Below are 16,707 nucleotides of genomic sequence, written 5' to 3' on the forward strand. Positions count from 1 at the left end.
ATACCTTGTTAGCATTCTTAGGATCGACAAAACCTTCCGGCTGCATCATATACAATTCTTCCTTAAGAAAGCCGTTAAGGAATGCCGTTTTGACGTCCATCTGCCATATCTCATAATCATAGTATGCGACAATTGCTAACATGATTCGGACGGACTTCAGCTTCGGTACGGGTGAGAAAGTCTCATCGTAGTCAACCCCTTGAACTTGTCGATAACCCTTAGCGACAAGTCGAGCCTTATAGATGGTAACATTACCATCCGCGTCTGTCTTCTTCTTAAAGATCCATTTATTTTCTATGGCTCGCCGATCATCGGGCAAGTCAGTCAAAGTCCATACTTCGTTTTCATACATGGATCCTATCTCGGATTTCATGGCTTCTAGCCATTTGTCGGAATCCGGGCCCGCCATCGCTTCTTCATAGTTCGAAGGTTCACCGTTGTCTAACAACATGATTTCCAGGACAGGGTTGCCGTACCACTCTGGTGCGGAACGTGTCCTTGTGGACCTACGAAGTTCAGCAGTAACTTGATCCGAAGCTTCATGATCATCATCATTAACTTCCTCCCCAGTCGGTGTAGGCACCACAGGAACATCTTCCCGCGCTGCGCTACTTTCTGGTTCGGAAGGGGTGACTATCACCTCATCAAGTTCCACTTTCCTCCCACTTAATTCTTTCGGGAGAAACTCTTTCTCCAGAAAGGACCCGTTCTTAGCAACAAAGATCTTGCCTTCGGATCTGAGGTAGAAGGTATACCCAATGGTTTCCTTAGGGTATCCTATGAAGACGCATTTTTCCGACTTGGGTTCGAGCTTTTCAGGTTGAAGTTTCTTGACATAAGCATCGCATCCCCAAACTTTTAGAAACGACAGCTTAGGTTTCTTCCCAAACCATAATTCATACGGTGTCGTCTCAACGGATTTCGACGGAGCCCTATTTAAAGTGAATGCGGCAGTCTCTAAAGCATAGCCCCAAAATGAGAGCGGTAGATCGGTAAGAGACATCATAGATCGCACCATATCCAACAGAGTGCGATTACGATGTTCGGACACACCATTTCGCTGAGGTGTTCCAGGCGGCGTGAGTTGTGAAACGATTCCACATTTCTTTAAGTGCGTACCAAATTCGTGACTTAAATATTCTCCACCACGATCTGATCGTAAGAGCTTTATTTTCCTGTCACGTTGATTCTCAACCTCACTCTGAAATTCCTTGAACTTTTCAAAGGTTTCAGACTTGTGTTTCATTAGGTAGACATACCCATATCTACTTAAATCATCAGTGAGAGTGAGAACATAGCGATATCCTCCGCGAGCTTCAACACTCATTGGACCGCACACATCGGTATGTATGATTTCCAATAAGTTGGTTGCTCGCTCCATTGTTCCGGAGAACGGAGTCTTGGTCATCTTACCCATGAGGCATGGTTCGCACGTGTCAAATGATTCGTAATCAAGAGACTCCAAAAGTCCATCTGCATGGAGCTTCTTCATGCGCTTGACACCAATGTGACCAAAGCAGCAGTGCCACAAGTATGTGGGACTATCGTTATCAACTTTACATCTTTTGGTATTCACACTATGAATATGTGTAACATCACGTTTGAGATTCATCAAGAGTAAACCATTGACCAGTGGGGCATGACCATAAAACATATCTCTCATATAAATAGAACAACCATTATTCTCGGATTTAAATGAGTAGCCATCTCGAATTAAATGAGATCCAGATACAATGTTCATGCTCAAAGCTGGCACTAAATAACAATTATTGAGGTTTAAAACTAATCCCGTAGGTAAATGCAGAGGTAGCGTGCCGACGGCGATCACATCGACCTTGGAACCATTCCCGACGCGCATCGTCACCTCGTCCTTTGCCAGTCTTCGTTTATTCCGCAGTTCCTGTTTTGAGTTACAAATATGAGCAACCGCACCGGTATCAAATACCCAGGAGCTACTACGAGTACTGGTAAGGTACACATCAATTACATGTATATCACATATACCTTTGGTGTTGCCGGCCTTGTTGTCCGCTAAGTATTTGGGGCAGTTCCGCTTCCAGTGACCACTTCCCTTGCAATAAAAGCACTCAGTCTCAGGCTTGGGTCCATTCTTTGACTTCTTCCCGGCAACTGGCTTACCGGGCGCGGCAACTCCCTTGCCGTCCTCCCTGGAGTTCTTCTTACCCTTGCCTTTCTTGAACTTAGTGGTTTTATTCACCATCAACACTTGATGTTCCTTTCTGATCTCCACCTCCGCTGATTTCAGCATTGAATATACCTCAGGAATGGTCTTTTCCATCCCCTGCATATTGAAGTTCATCACAAAGCTCTTGTAGCTCGGTGGAAGCGACTGAAGGATTCTGTCAATGACCGCGTCATCCGGGAGATTAACTCCCAGCTGAGACAAGCGGTTGTGTAACCCAGACATTCTGAGTATGTGCTCACTAACAGAACTATTTTCCTCCATTTTACAGCTGAAGAACTTGTCGGAGACTTCATATCTCTCGACCCGGGCATGAGCTTGGAAAACCATTTTCAGCTCTTCGAACATCTTATATGCTCCACGTTTCTCAAAACGCTTTTGGAGACCCGGTTCTAAGCTGTAAAGCATGCCGCACTGAACGAGGGAGTAATCATCAGCACGTGATTGCCAAGCGTTCATAACGTCTTGGTTCTCTGGGATGGGTGCTTCACCTAGCGGTGCTTCTAGGACATAATCTTTCTTGGCAGCTATGAGGATGATCATCAGGTTCCGGACCCAGTCCGTATAGTTGCTGCCATCATCTTTTAGCTTGGTTTTCTCTAGGAACGCGTTGAAGTTGAGGACAACGTGGGCCATTTGATCTACAAGACATATTGTAAATATTTTAGACTAAGTTCATGATAATTAAGTTCATCTAATCAAATTACTCAATGAACTCCCACTCAGATAGACATCCCTCTAGTCATCTAAGTGAAACATGATCCGAGTTAACTAGGCCGTGTCCGATCATCACGTGAGACGGACTAGTCAAGATCGGTGAACATCTCCATGTTGATCGTATCTTCTATACGACTCATGCTCGACCTTTCGGTCCACCGTGTTCCGAGGCCATGTCTGTACATTCTAGGCTCGTCAAGTCCGCGTGTGTTCCGAGGCCATGTCTGTACATGCTAGGCTCGTCAACACCCGTTGTATGCGAACGTTAGAATCTATCACACCCGATCATCACGTGGTGCTTCGAAACAACGAACCTTCGCAACGGTGCACAGTTAGGGGGAACACTTTTTTGAAATTATTATAAGGGATCATCTTACTTACTACCGTCGTACTAAGCAAATAAGATGCAAAAACACGATAAACATCACATGCAATCAAATAGTGACATGATATGGCCAATATCATTCTGCTCCTTTGATCTCCATCTTCGGGGCGTCATGATCATCTTCGTCACCGGCATGACACCATGATCTCCATATCATGATCCCAGCATTGTGTCTTCACGAAGTTGTCACGCCAACGATTACTTCTACTTCTATGGCTAACGCGTTTAGCAATAAAGTAAAGTAATTTACATGGCGTTCTTCAATGACACGCAGGTCATACAAAAATAAAGACAACTCCTATGGCTCCTGCCGGTTGTCATACTCATCGACATGCAAGTCGTGATTCCTATTACAAGAATATGATCAATCTCATACATCACATATATCATTCATCACATCTTCTGGCCATATCACATCACAAGGCACATGCTGCAAAAACAAGTTAGACGTCCTCTAATTGTTGTTGCAAGTTTTTACGTGGCTTGTATAGGTTTCTAGCAAGAACGTTTCTTACCTACGTAAAACCACAACGTGATATGCCAATTTCTATTTACCCTTCATAAGGACCCTTTTCATCGAATCCGTTCCGACTAAAGTGGGAGAGACAGACACCCGCTAGCCACCTTATGCAACTAGTGCATGTCAGTCGGTGGAACCTGTCTCACGTAAGCGTACGTGTAAGGTCGGTCCGGGCCGCTTCATCCCACAATACCGCCGAAACAAGATAAGACTAGTAGCGGCAAGAATAATTGGCAACATCTACGCCCACAACTGCTTTGTGTTCTACTCGTGCATAATAACTACGCATAGGCCTGGCTCATGATGCCACTGTTGGGGATCGTAGTAGAATTTTAAAATTTCCTACGCATCACCAAGATCCATCTATGGAGTATACTAGCAACGATTGGAAAGGAGTGCATCTACATACCCTTGTAGATCGCGAGCGGAAGTGTTCTAATGAACGGGGTTGATGGAGTCGTACTCGCCGTGATCCAAATCACCGATGATCGAGTGCCGAACGGACGGCACCTCCGCGTTCAACACACGTACGGAGCATCGATGTCTCCTCCTTCTTGATCCAGCAAGGGGGAAGGAGAGGTTGATGGAGATCCAACAGCACGACGGCGTGGTGGTGGAAGTAGCGGGATCCCGGCAGGGCTTCGCCAAGCACAAGTGGGACGGAGAGGTGTTGCAAGGGGAGAGGGAGGCGCCAGGGGCTGTGGTGCTGCTGCCCTCCCTCCCCCCACTATATATAGGGACCCCTGGGGGGGGGGGGCGCCGGCCCTGGGAGATCAGATCTCCAAGGGGGGCGGCGGCCAAGGGGGAAGGGGGGGTGGCTTCCCCCCCAAGCCAAGTGGGGCGCCCCCACCCCTAGGGTTTCCAACCCTAGGCGTAGGGGAGACCCAAGGGGGGGCGCCCCAGCCCACTAAGGGCTGGTTCCCTTCCCACTTCAGCCCATGGGTCCCTCCGGGATAGGTGGCCCCACCCGGTGGACCCCCGGGACCCTTTCGGTGGTCCCGGTACAATACCGATAACCCCCAAAACTTTCCCGGTGGCCGAAACTGGACTTCCCAGATATAATTCCGCACCTCCGGACCATTCCGGAACTCCTCGTGACGTCCGGGATCTCATCCGGGACTCCGAACAACTTTCGGGTTTCCGCATACTAATATCTCTACAACCCTAGTGTCACCGAACCTTAAGTGTGTAGACCCTACGGGTTCGGGAGACATGCAGACATGACCGAGACGCCTCTCCGGTCAATAACCAACAGCGGGATCTGGATACCCATGGTGGCTCCCACATGTTCCACGATGATCTCATCGGATGAACCACGATGTCGAGGATTCAATCAATCCCGTATACAATTCCCTTTGTCAATCGGTATGTTACTTGCCCGAGATTCGATCGTCGGTATCCCAATACCTTGTTCAATCTCGTTACCGGCAAGTCTCTTTACTCGTACTGTAATGCATGACCCCGTGGCTAACTCCTTAGTCACATTGAGCTCATTATGATGATGCATTACCGAGTGGGCCCAGAGATACCTCTCCGTCATACGGAGTGACAAATCCCAGTCTCGATCCGTGTCAACCCAACAGACACTTTCAGAGATACCCGTAGTGTACCTTTATAGTCACCCAGTTACGTTGTGACGTTTGGTACACCCAAAGCACTCCTACGGTATCCGGGAGTTACACGATCTCATGGTCTAAGGAAAAGATACTTGACATTGGAAAAGCTCTAGAAAACGAACTACACGATCTTTTGTGCTATGCTTAGGATTGGGTCTTGTCCATCACATCATTCTCCTAATGATGTGATCCCGTTATCAATGACATCCAATGTCCATAGTCAGGAAACCATGACTATCTGTTGATCAACGAGCTAGTCAACTAGAGGCTTACTAGGGACACGTTGTGGTCTATATATTCACACATGTATTACGATTTCCGGATAACACAATTATAGCATGAACAATAGACAATTATCATGAACAAAGAAATATAATAATAACCATTTATTATTGCCTCTAGGTCATATTTCCAACAACCCCTTGACAAAAAGACACACACACACACACACCTACTTGCAAGTCAGTTATCAACATGCAATTGGGGACCCTCGACACACATACGCACATCCCCTAGTTGCGAGTTGATGGTCAACTTGCAACTGGGGGCCACGAATACACACACACACACACCCTAGTAGCGAGTCGATGGGCAACTTACAACTAGGGGTCGTCAACAGACACACCCCCCTAGTTGCGAGTCGATGCTTGGCATGCAACTGGGGACCCCTTGACAAAAATACACACACACACACACCCCTACTTGCAAGTCAGTTATCAACATGCAATTGGGGACCCTCGACACACACACACATCCCCTAGTTGCCAGTTGATGGTCAACTTGCAACTGGGGGCCACGAATAAACACACACACACACACACACACACCCCTAGTTGTGAGTCGATGGGCAACTTGCAACTAGGGGTCCTCAACAAACACGCACCCCCTAGTTGCGAGTCGATGCTTGACATGCAACAGGGGACCCCTTGACAAAAAGACACACACACACACACACCCCTCTAGTTGCAAGTCGGTTATCGACATGCAATTGGGGACCCTCGACACACACACATCCCCTAGTTGCGAGTTGATGGTCAACTTGCAACGAGGGCAACGGATAAACACACACACACCCTAGTAGCTAGTCGATGGGCAACTTGCAACTGGGGGTCGTCAACAAACACACCCCCTAGTTGCGAGTCGATGCTTGGCATGCAACTGGGGACCCCTTGACAAAAATACACACACACACATCCCTACTTGCAAGTCGGTTATCAACATGCAATTGGGGACCCTCGACACACACACACACATCCCCTAGTTGCCAGTTGATGGTCAACTTGCAACTGGGGGCCACGAATAAACACACACACACACACACCCCTAGTTGTGAGTCGATGGGCAACTTGCAACTAGGGGTCCTCAACAAACACACACCCCCTAGTTGCGAGTCGATGCTTGACATGCAACAGGGGACCCCTTGACAAAAAGACACACACGCACACACACACACACCTCTAGTTGCAAGTCGGTTATCGACATGCAATTGGGGATCCTCGACACACACACACATCCCCTAGTTGCAAGTTGATGGTCAAGTTGCAACTGGGGGCCACAAATAAAACACACATACATACACGCACTCCCTAGTTGCAAGTCGATGCTTGACATGCAACTGGGGATCCCTTGACAAAAAGACACATACACACTCTAGTTGCAAGTCAGTTATCGACATGCAATTGGGGACCCTCGACACACACACATATCCCCTAGTTGCGAGTGGATGGTCAACTTGCAATTGGGGTCCATGAATAAACACACACACACACACACACAGACATAGTTGCGAGTCGATGGGCAACTTGCAAATGGGGGTCCTCAACAAACACACACACCTAGTTGCGAGTCGATGCTTGACATGCAACTGGGTACCCCTTGACAAAAAGACACACACACACACACACACACACACACACACACACCTCTAGTTGCAAGTCGGTTATCGGCATGCAATTGGGGACCCTCGACACACACACATCCCCTAGTTGCGAGTTGATGGTCAACTTGCAACTGGGGTCACGAATAAGCACACACACACACACGCACACACACACACACACCCTAGTTGGGAGTCGATGGGCAACTTGCAACTGGGGTCCTCAACAAACACACACCCCCTAGTTGCGAGTCGATGCTTGACATGCAACTGGGGACCCCTGGACAAAAAGACACACACACACACACTAGTTGCAAGTCGGTTATCGACATGTAATTGGGGACCCTCGACACACACACACACACATCCCCCTAGTTGCGAGTTGATGGTCAACTTGCAACTGGGGGCCACGAATAAACACACACACACACCCTAGTTGCGAGTCGGTTATCAACATGCAATTGGTGACCCTCGACACACACACGCATCCCCTAGTTGCGAGTTGATGGTCAACTTGCAACTGGGGGCCACGAATAAACACATACACACACACGCTAGTTGCGAGTCAATGGGCAACTTGCAACTGGGGGTCGTCAACAAACACACACCCCCTAGTTGCAAGTCGATGCTTGACATGCAACCGGGGACCCCTGACAAAAAGACACACACACACACACACCCTAGTTGCAAGTCGTTTATCGACATGCAATTGGTGACGCTCGACACACACACACATCCCCTAGTTGCGAGTTGGTGGTCAACTTGCAACTGGGGGCCACGAATAAAACTCTCTCTCTCTCTCTCTCTCTAGTTGCAAGTCGGTTATCGACATGCAATTGGGGACCCTCGACACACACACACATCCCATAGTTGCGAGTTGATGGTCAACCTGCAACGAGGGCAACGGATAAACACACACACACACACCCCTAGTTGCGAGTTGGTGGTCAACTTGCAACTAGGGGCCACGCATAAAACACACACACACACTCTCTCTCTCTCTCTCTATTTGCAAGTCGGTTATCGACATGCAATTGGGGATCCTTGACACACACGCACACACACACATCCCCCTAGTTCCGAGTTGATGGTCAACTTGCAACATGAGGGCACGAATAAACACACACACACCCTAGTTGCGAGTTGGTTATCAACATGCAATCGGGGACCCTCGACACACACACACACACACCGGGTTAATGATGAACTCCCTCAAGACAAACAAACAACAGAGGAACAAACCAGCTGCGTACTAAGGGTCGACTTGCAACTTATAAAAAGGCGGGCCATCAATTGCATGTCATATGTGAAGTTGACTTGTAACTAAGACAAAAAAAGGTTGGGCCCGGTTGCTTGTCGATGATGGACTTGCAACTGGGACAAGAAAAAATACGGACCCTCCAACTACATGTTGGGGGTGGAGTTGCAGTTGGACAAAAATTGGCCGGCTCCTAGTTGCATGTCGAGGGTGGACTTCCAACTGGGACAAAAACGGGCCGGGCAGTTGCGTATTGAGGGAGGAGTTGCAACTGAGGCAAAATTGGCCACACACACAAAGTTGCATACTGAGGGTGGACTTGGAATTAGAACAAGAAAAAAGTGGCCCCTCAATTGCATGTCAGAGGTGTAGTTGGACTTGCAACTAGGACAAAAATGAGTTGGTCCCCAGTTGCATGTCGATGGTGGAGTTGCAACTGGAACAAAAGAATGTGCCCCCATTGCATGTCGAGGGTGGAGGTTCAACTCGGACAAAACTCCCCCCGGTTGCGTATCGAGGATGGACTTGCAACTAGGAGAAAAATGGGTCGGGCCCCAAGTTGCATATCGAGGGTGGACCTGCAACTGGGGTAAAAACAACAGGGCCCCAATTGCATGTCAAGTGTATAATGGACTTGCAAAATATGACAAAGCTAGGCCGGGCCTAGTTGCATATCGACGGTGGACTTGCAATTGGGACAAAAAAGGACGTGTTCCCCAAATGCATGTCGGGGGTGGAGTTGCAACTAGGGACAAAAAAGAATTGTCACCCCTCCCCGAGTTGCGTCTCGAGCGTAGGATTGCAACTGAGGGTGGGACCCAATTACGTATCAAAGGTGGACTTGCAACTGGACAATAAAAGTCCCCTCGTCCAGTTGCATGTCGGTGGTCGAGTGGCAACTAGGACAAATAAGGGCACGCAGTTGTGTGTCAAGGGTGGACTTGCAACTAGGGAAATATGGGGTTTTGGGTCGAGTTGTGTATTGAGGATGGACTTTTAACTAGAACAAAAAAAACAAGGCGGGCGCTCCCAATTTCATGTCGGGGATGGAGTTGTAACTAGTACATAAAAGGGTCGGGCCCCGCTGTGTGATGAGGGTGAACTATACAAAAATAGGGTTTTGGGCCAGTTGTGTATCAAGGGTGGACTTTTAACTAGGAAAAAAGGTGGGCTCCGGCTCAGTTGCATATCGGAGGTGGAGTTGCAACCCAGTTTCGTGTCGAGGGTGGACTTGCAACTTGGAGAAAAATGGGTTGGGATCAGTGGCGTATCGAGGTTGGACTTGCAACTGGTACAAAAAAAATATAGGCTCCCCAGTTGCATGTCGGGGGTGGATTTGAAAAAATGGGACAAAAAAGGATCGGAACCCAGTTGCGTGTGGAGGGTTGACTTGCAACTAGGAGAAATATTGGTTGAGCCTGGTTGCGTATCGAGGTTGGACGCAGTTACAACTGGGACAACGACAAACTATGTGCCCAGTTACGAGTTGAGGGTGGACTTGCAACTGGGACAACTAGGTAACTACGATCCAAGTTGCGAGTCCAGGGTGGACTTGCAACAGGGATGAAACAAAACTATGGGCCTAGTAGTGAGTCAAAGGCGGACTTGTGACTAGGATAATTTCACAAAACTATGATACCATTTGCGAGTCGAGGGTGGACTTGCAACTGGGACAATAACAAACAAAAGCCCAGTTTCGAGTCGAGCGTGGATGTGTAACTAGGATAACAAAACACATGCCCAATTTCTAGTTGAGGGGTGGACATCCAACTAGAAGAGCTACGAGCACATTTGTGAATCGGGAGTGGACATGCAACCGGGACAACTACAAAACTACAAGCCTAGTTGCGCGTCAAGATTCAACTTGCAATCGGGATAAACAAACTATGTGCCCAGTTGCGAGTCAAGGGTGGACTTACAACTATGATGAAAAAAAACACATGCTTCAGTTGTGAGTCGAGGGTGGGCTTGCAACTGGAACATCTATGAGCCTAGTCGCAAGTCATGGATCAACTTGCAATTGGGATAAAAAAACACAAAATACAGTTGCGAGCGAGGGTGAACTTGCAACTGGGAGGAAGAACAAAATACATGTCGAGTTGCAAGTCAAGGTTGGGCTTGCAATTGGGATGAAACAAACTATGGTCCTAGTTGCGAGTCGAGAGTGGACTTGCAACTGGGACAAGTACATTGAACTACGATACGAGTTGCAAGTCGAGGGTACACTTGCAACTGGGACAACTAGAAAAAACTACGATACAAGTTGCGAGTCGAGGGTGGACTAGCGACTGAGATGAAACAAACTACGGGCCTAATTGCGAGTCAAGAGTGGATTTGCAACCAGGACAGCTACACAAAACTATAATACTATTCGTGAGTTGAGGGTGGAATTGCAACTGCGACAATAAGAAACTACGAGCCCAGTTGCGAGTCGAGTGTAGATTTGTGACTTCAATGAAATACAAAATACATGTCCATTGTTAGTCAAGGGTGTACTTGCAACTGAGACAACTACGAGACCATTTGCGAGTGGAGGTTTTTGCTTCTTCTTTGCAAGCCTTGAAGAAGATTAGACTGTCATCAGCAAACAACAGATTTGAGATGCCCGGGCTCCCCCTTGCTATTTTTATTGGAGTGATCCCTCCCCTCCGGATCTCCCTGTCGATCAGGCAGGACAGCCCCTCAGCAACGAATAAAAACAAATATGGACTTAGCGGATCACCCTGCCGTAGTCCTCTCGAGGGGTAGAAGGGTTCTAGAAGTTCTCCGTTAACCTTGACAGAATACCTCACTGACTTCACACAGCACATTACCCACCCAATCCATTGCATGTCAAAACTCAATTTTGACAGGTCCGCCTCTAGAAAGTCCCAGTCCACCCTATTGTGGTACCATTTTAGAGTTCAAAACTTTTGAGAATCGATGTTTTCTTCAAACTCGACCTCAAATGTGATGATTTTTGGCTATTATCTTGAAACAGGGAGATAGATGAATTGCGAGAAAATTCCTCGTGGCTGTAGAGCACTCTCAATACATTGTCAAGTCATCGAATAAAGCCCGGACTCCGTGGATGTGGCACCGGGGAAAATTTCTGGCAGGGCGCATGATGGGAAATGATGTTGTCACTAAGTTCCCTCTCTCTATTGGTCTATATGGACATTCCTACGGTGGATTTTGACGGCTAAATTATGAATGCTGAGGTTGGCACTGATGTAGTGAGAAAAAGGGCGCATGCTCACATGTAAATTCCAGCAATCAAATCCAATACCTTCTGTTTTCAATAAAGGGCGCATAGAAGTGCATTCATAATGCACATGCTACATATAGTACAATACATGCACTTGTCATGTTGATTTTGGTCATTTCTCCATCAAATGTGATAACGGTGTGGCTATTTGCATACTAGTTCAGCTTCATTTATGTAGCCAATGCGAAATGTGTGCTAAATATGCAAGATCTACAATTCTGACATAGTAGTCTAAAGTGTGCTAAATATGTTAGAAATATATATAGTAAGTTCGATCACAGAATTTTAATGGAGAGAGCCAACTCCCATCTCAATATCTCAATGCAAAACAGGGACATAGGCCAAAGGTGAGAAAACCATAATATATAGTTTAGGCACCGTGACTGCAAACCAGGGAGTTGCAATAATTTATTTCTTCTTTATATATTTAATTAATGCACATATGAATTACTTAAAGAGTTCCTGCAAAAAAAACTTTTAGTAGTTTCATGAAGATAAGTTTACAAGTAATTCAAAATAGGAAGGTACACTGTTTTGTTCTGTGCATCCTAACTAAAGAGGCCAGGTGTTTGCCTTTGTGTTTGTATCTTCTTGATTCATTTTGAGCCAATAAAATCCACCCTTTATCGAAAAAGGAAGGTACAATGTTCATTGATGACTAGCATTCATCCACCTCATCTCCTTAGGTATTTTTACAAGTAATTTGAAATAGTCTTTTTTGCTAGTTCATGATGACTAGTGTTCTAATACGAGCCTCATTATATGCTAATAAGCTAAAAAATGAAAGAGATACTCAGTGCCCAACCAAAACTAGAACTTAGGTCTCATCATAATTGCCGCAATTGAAACTTACAACATATACTCTAAATGATTTAACTTGTAGACATTGCACTTAAAAAATGATCCGGGCATCTAAGAACACGAGAGGGACGATCGTCCTAGTAATCACTCAGGGCCTTCAGATTAGGATAATCTGCAAGAAGCCTCTCTTCGGAAAGAACGTCGTTCTCTTCTTGAGGAGTCCATAAAACATTAACGCCCTGAGATAGCAGGAACAAGTAGGAAATTAATCATCAGCGATGTCAGATGAAATTTGATCCGGAAGCAGATTTGAATTATGAAATAGTAGGAAAGAAGCTCCATACCCGCATTTTGCTTGCAGATATAGAATTAAGTTTTTCCAGTACTGCCACCAGATCAGCGGGTCTTTTGATTTTTGGGAACTTCAGTGCTCCATCAGCAACCACTAGGATGGTTACCTGAAGAAATTGTAAATCATCACAAAAGTCATTACCTGAAGAAATTGTAAATCATCACAAACATCATTATCTGCAAACGTGTAACTTCACATTTGTAACAAAAGAATATCAGGCTACAAGAAGAACTATCATCACCGGTATGTCCAAATCAGTAAGTAGTTCGCATCGAATAGGAAGGCCATTTTCCTGGAAGCATTTTACGATGGACGAAATTAATATACCACAAAATATTCGTTGCTGAAGCCATCTTGTTTTTTTGGAGTATACTTTCTACCCCTTGATTCCGTCCAAGTTGTAAAGTGTTTCTTCATCAAATTTGCTCCTCTCCTCTAGAGAAATTTTATCGAAATGCTCCTCCCAAGAATCCGCTCCAACTTTGACATCAGCCTAACATAAAGGAAACATAACAAAATTAAGAGATCAAGTGGGCTAAATACAGCGGACTCCATGCAAGATCCTAGTTGTCATAACAGAGTATATGTTTCTTACCGATAAGCTTGAAGAGACGCAACAATCATTGTGACGGTTCAAGGCACATATGGTCTCTGCATAATGAGTCACATGAACAAGATAAATAAGGTAGTACTAAGGAACAATTCATATTACCGTAGATCTCAACGCGAATGTATTAGCAGTAAAAACATTTGATAATCAGTAACATATATAGTATACGGGACGGTTGTTTTGGCTCCTGGGTGCATTTGCTCCTAGTGAACAGTAAAATCAAAACAAATAGCGAATAAATTTTAAAAACACTGATTTTTTTATAGATGTCCATATTAGTTTCGTAAGCATGTTTGACAGTTTTCATGCGAAACGGAATAGCAATGTTTCGTCAGTGAAACAAATAAAGTTGGGTGTAACATTTGGCGGTAACTTTTGGCGTTCAACTTGTTTTTTTTTGCAGGGCAAAATGCTTAAGCTTTTCACCTAAAAGTTTGCATGTAGCATTTAGATGTGACTATGAACACAACTAATTTAAAAAAAAAAAAATCACATTTGACAAAGTATTTTTCGCACGCAGTAGCACGTGCTCTGGAGATCCAAATTGGATTTTTGCTTTTTTTTCCTTATTTCTGTGAGCTAACAACAAACTGAAGCTATTGCACAAGGAGGCATGGAAGTCAGTGCGGAGTACATTACAGATCAAAATTTCAGAAAGCATATTACCCGTCAATATGAACTTATACCAACGCTGGTTCGAAGCCTCCACCTTCTCAGCGATCTCGTTCAGTTCCATCTGAAACGGCTTTGCCAAGCCCAGCAACGCAACCTGAAATCATCATGAACTCCATTGATCGACCAGCACTATGATTTTGTAAGCAGAGGCAAGAAAAAGGTACTCCTCAATTGCTTATGAATGGGAAAATATCAGGTGAACCTACCTGGAGCTTGACCACGGTTCTCCTCGGCCGAGTGTAGTGCCACACGGCGACGGCCAGGAGAATGAGGCCGATGAGCATCAGCCACGCTTGCACGAGTACGGCGGGGTCGACGTCTGCAGCAGCCCGGGGTGGTGCGGCAGCCGTCCCGACCGACTGGTGAATCGTCGAAGAATCGTACCAAGATGGTCCTGAGGAGGACGAGCTGGAGGATGTTGAGGAGGACCAGGAGGAGGAGCTGCTGGATGTTGAAGAAGAGGAGCTCGAGGACGAGGAGGAGGAGGAGGAGCGCCCGCCCATGGAGCCTCCGGACGCAGCGTTCGCGGCCGCGGCGGCGAGTAGCAGGGCGACAGCAACCGGGATCTCACGGGCGGCCACGTCGTCATGGCTAGTCGGCGGCAACTTCGAGGCTGCACAACTGGGCCGGGGCGTGACGGGGAACCGGAGATTGGGCGCCCGTGCCGGCGCCGCCGCGTGGCGTCGCGCTTCCGAGAGGGGAATCGAACCGTCGGAACAACCGGCGGTGACCGCCATCAGAAGCGGAGGTCCAGGGTTTGGAGGTTTAGCCTCCGTTTTCAACGCGACTACGCGAAGATTTTTCTTTTTTTACTACCCCGTTTTTTTTTGAGGGGGTACATGCAACTTTATTGAAACTTATGAAAGGTTTGGGACCTCGTCCGCTACAACGTGTAGAATACAGTCAGGAGGAAAATCAAGGGAATAAACCGGACTTTTGTTGCTAACTCCCTCTCTAGCTAGACCATGCGCCGCCATATTAGCCGAGCGGCAAACCCATGTAACTTTGAACTCCTGCCGAGTCCTCAATAATTCCTTCGTCTTCTCCACAAACGGGCCAAATGTCGAGAGGTTTTTGGTCTCCTCATTAAGCATGGTCACCACCTCCTGACAGTCCAGCTCGACGTGAAGACGCCGAATGTCTAGATTGAGCGCCAGTTGCACGGCACTCCTTGCCGCGAGAATCTCAGCGAGCTGGGGGTTTGCAGTACCCGGGAAGCAGACCGATGTCCCTCCTCTATAGGCACCATGGTGATCCCTAAGGACCATGCCACCCCCCCTCCATCCTGCGTCCTGGATGTCGCTCCATCCGCATTGGCCTTGACTCATCCCAGCACAGGTGGCTTCCACCTCTCTGCTCGCCTTGGTTCTTTGGTCGTCAGCTCCTTCGAGTTCACTGAACGCCATTCCTGGACGTGGTCATGCACTCTCTCCGCCAGTTCTCGAGCATCCTGGATCCTCTTCCCATCCCTGGTTTCATTTCTCGCACACCACAAGCCATATAGTGCATGGATCATCGTCTCCCGTTCCGCCGCGCCAGCCTCAGCGAACCACGCCTTGAGCCAGGCTACAAGGCCCTGCAGCGATCCGTCCATCGCTGGCGGGTGCACCACTGGTTCCCCCTTATCATCACACAAGTGTTTCCAGAACAACACAGAGTGGGGACACGCCTAGAAGCGATGGTAGGTCGTTTCGTCTCGTCCGCATGCGCAGCAAAACACCCCAGGCTTGATCCGGCGACGATGCAGTTCCGATCCGACAGCAAGCCCATTCTTCAACGAGCGCCATGCATGAATCTTTGCCTTACCTGGTGCGTTGGTGTCCCAGAGCGCAAGCCACGTCTTATGCTCTCTGCTAGGCAACGACGAGCCCGGCTGTCCGGTTCTGGCGCCCTTCAAGTTCATACAAAGATGATATGCAGATTTGACAATAAACTGTCTGCTCATGGAGAAATTCCATGCTAAGTAATCCGGCCGGTTTTGTCCACCCACCAGTGTTTGCTTAATATCCTCTACATCTCTAGGGGTGAACATCAGCTCTAGTTTGCTCATATCCCATGGATTACCCGCTTCATCCAAGAGATGTCTCACATGAGTAACGCCTGCTACATATTGCTGCCCAAGTGGTTTGAGGCTGCCCTGGCGTGGGATCCAATTGTCATGATGAATCTTGATAGAGGTGTCGTCCCCAATTCTCCATACAACCCCTTCCTGCAGTAGCTCTCGGCCATGAATAATACTCCGGAATGTGAAGGAACCCCCATTAGGGAAAGTGGCATTCATGATCGACCCCTCAGGAAAGTACCTAGCTTTGAGCACTCGAGCACACAAGGAAGATGGGTACTGTAGTATCCGCCAAGCCTGTTTTGCTAACAAAGCTTGGTTGAAAGCCTCTGGATCCCGAAAGCCCATCCCACCCTCTCTCTTTGCCTTGCACATCTTCTTCCAT

The 16,707-nt window shown here is 47.2% G+C and overlaps 1 pseudogene; it reads right to left on the bottom strand.

Annotated features, from left to right (window-relative positions):
* Window positions 1-12,571: 12,571 nt before the first annotated feature.
* Window positions 12,572-14,997, bottom strand: LOC109746694 (FLUCTUATING-LIGHT-ACCLIMATION protein 1, chloroplastic-like; annotated as a pseudogene).
* Between the last annotated feature and the right edge of the window lie 1,710 nt (window positions 14,998-16,707).

This window comes from Aegilops tauschii, chromosome 5, assembly GCF_002575655.3.
Source record: "Aegilops tauschii subsp. strangulata cultivar AL8/78 chromosome 5, Aet v6.0, whole genome shotgun sequence".
Taxonomy (NCBI): domain Eukaryota; kingdom Viridiplantae; phylum Streptophyta; class Magnoliopsida; order Poales; family Poaceae; genus Aegilops; species Aegilops tauschii.